The 2,944-nt window shown below is 35.9% G+C and overlaps 1 long non-coding RNA gene across 1 annotated transcript; it reads left to right on the forward strand.

Annotated features, from left to right (window-relative positions):
- The first annotated feature begins 736 nt into the window (after nucleotides 1–736).
- LOC118177059 lies at nucleotides 737–2,509 on the forward strand. Its single transcript, XR_004755662.1, has 3 exons — nucleotides 737–819; nucleotides 1,518–1,587; nucleotides 2,207–2,509. It is a non-coding gene; the product is annotated as an uncharacterized LOC118177059 (long non-coding RNA).
- The last annotated feature ends 435 nt before the right edge of the window (nucleotides 2,510–2,944 follow it).

Here is a 2,944-nt window from a genome sequence, read left to right on the forward strand (position 1 = left end):
GTTTGAACCGACATCAGTGTCACAGGTGGCAGTTGTCTGATTTATTCCCTCTCAGAGGAATGTACTGGCATCTGTGTGGATAGCAACACCTTGCCAGCTGGCCAGGAGGTGACATCAGCTGTCCTTTCAGACAGATGAATTGCACAGTGTGCACAGCTGTCAGCCAAAGCACAGACTTTTCAGGAGAAGGAGACGGAAAAAGCACTTCAAACATTTCTGACAGTAATTTTTACTTAATATTTGTTCACAGAATTAACTTAATTGGACCAGGTTATCACCAAAACCAACTTTCTGACACTACACTATGTTTCTTGGATTGCATACCATTAAGCACAGCAATTCACACAGGGACTTGCATTCTCTCTGATGTTGAGTGGAGTGAGTTTTTCTCAGAGTGGCCATAACACTCTATGGGCAGTACAATTTTAATTAATCTCCTTTTTTTATGTCACACAGACAAAATAAATATCCTTACCTTTAGGCAGCTGAACTAAATAGCCAGATTTTAAAGCCTATTTAAATGGGCTGAGAACTCATAACTCTAACTGATAGTCATCCGCTCATGAAAGTAGGTGGCAAGGCCTCAGCAGGCTTTCAGGGACAGAGCTGTGTTAGCACCATCGGAGCTCACACATGAGAACCAGCTGAGGAGTTGGCAATGTTGATGCACTGGTTCTTAATGTATTCCATAAAAGAGCCCGAAACAAGTTTTGGGACTCCACTTTCTGACACTTTGAGGATCTTTGCAATTTAGTAATGAAGTTAGAATGAGTATTCCTAATTTACTTGCAGCATGAAAATGCACATCCCAATGTATAGGTAAAAAAAATAAAAATACAGGAATGATATTTAGCTGAGGTTGAATCAAGCTGAATCACTCGGAAAGGATAGATATTGGGTGAAACTATCAAACCAGGTTTGTACAGCAGCCAAGTTAGAACTATAACAATGGCCTCTGATAATGTGAGCAGTGGTAGCATTTTAAAAGAGCCTGGGAAATGTTAATATAATTGCATCTATTCACTGGTAGAATATACTTTTTTTTTCGCAAATGAATTCTCAGTGATTTTTTTCATGTTTATAGTCTTATTAATTATCTCCTTAGATTTTCAGTTCATTCTGCCCATAGAAACTATGTAATTTGGTGTAGTCTTTTACAATGCTAATCACATTGTTTGAATATGAGAAAAAAGTATCCCTGCTTTTATTTTAAAGAAAGACATGTCTGCAGATGTGAGTGCTCATTGCTCATTCTCTTCATACCTCATGCCCTTTAGATCATATATTTAATATATTTAATATATTCCACCTGAGTGAATTAAAAGTAGAAAGTACAGAAAGTAGACAGTGAATGGTTGTTTCTGGCTCATCTGGATATATATGGTACTTCCTAAGTAAGGTGCCTGGATTCCTGGAGTCTCTATCCTTTCTAACAATGGCTTCATACATGTTCATAGGCATAAAAATAGTGTAACAGTTGCAAGTTGTATAGTTTACTCTAACTGTTGTCTTTTTAGAAAATTTGGATCATCTCTTTTTATGGCACAGCAGCAAAGGAGCTACTGGAATTTGTCTCTGATGTCTTAGGTAAAAGAGGAAATGAAGCAATAGATTATTGATATATCTGCATCATTGAAGAGGAAATAGCCCTGACATACATATGGTGTGACTTAGAACGTATAAATTAGGTCTTCTGCAGTTATAGTTATTTAAGTTTTTTTCCCAATACTCATTCTTATTGTCACTTTCTTGAGAAGGCCAGTTCTCTGGGCAACACAAATAGCCTGAGTTGGTATATCTTTGGTTTTGTCTGACTCATCACCAAAGATCTTCATAAAGTATGAGAGTGGACTTTGCATTGAAGATTATTAGCATTTATGGAAATAACAAATGTGACTTTCCACTGAAAATTCAAGTGAACAGCTGGGGCAGTACTGTCTTAAATCAGCACAGTTAGATCTACAAGGTTATACTATTCACACGCAGAGCTGAAATTCCCATCATACAACCACCTATTGCTCACCCCTATTAGAACTGGGTTACGTTTAGTCTAATTGGAATTGTAGGGGCTACCTACAAAAAAAAAGAAAAAAAAAAAAAAAAAGAAAAGAAAAAAAAGCTCTTCTATACATGTTAGTGTTCACTACCTTCAAAACTGTGTTTTCTTGTTTTAATTAAACACATAAATCTGTGTTATGCTTCACAGATGGACACTAACAACATGAATCTCTGTCATTTTCCTCTTCATGTAAAATATAGATGTCAGGTTCTGTGATGCAAAGTAGCAAAACACTAAGTGCAGAAGCTATACAAATTTCATTGGGATTCCCAAAGGAATTTTACTCATCCTAGCAAGTACACTTTAAACTGATTATGTAGCTGTCAATTATTTTGCTGTTCTGTGTACTGAGTTTACTTGAACTGTATTCTTTATTACAACTAAAATAAACCACTGCAGTGGATTGTTTTTTCTCTGCTAAATAAATGAATATAGAATATGCATACGTAATCTTAAGTACTGAATCTTTTTGCTCAGTTTTGTCAGTGACATGCCTGGTAAATGTCCAAAGTTCAAAGCTGACAACAAATATACAGCTATAATTCCGCTTTGAGGGGTGAGGATTGTGACTTTGTATAAACCTGGCTTTATGAATTATGAGATGCAATACTCATTGTGTATACATTACAGGATTGCATGATATTAACAGCCTTGGTCTCCATGACAATACCAGTAGAAGATGGTGGTTGAAGAAAAAAGTCTATGAAGAAGATGATTTAAATAAATATCACAATAGTTCCAAGTCTTGTTTATTTAGCAGAAGTTTTTAACACATTGGAAATATTAAAACATTTTTTTCCTTCCTTATCTAATTAGACGGCAAGTATTCTCAGACAGAGATTGACTTTTTGCAACATGGATGTAAGCACCAAGGCTAACTGGACA

Source organism: Oxyura jamaicensis, chromosome 1 (assembly GCF_011077185.1).
Source record: "Oxyura jamaicensis isolate SHBP4307 breed ruddy duck chromosome 1, BPBGC_Ojam_1.0, whole genome shotgun sequence".
In the NCBI taxonomy this organism is placed as follows: domain Eukaryota; kingdom Metazoa; phylum Chordata; class Aves; order Anseriformes; family Anatidae; genus Oxyura; species Oxyura jamaicensis.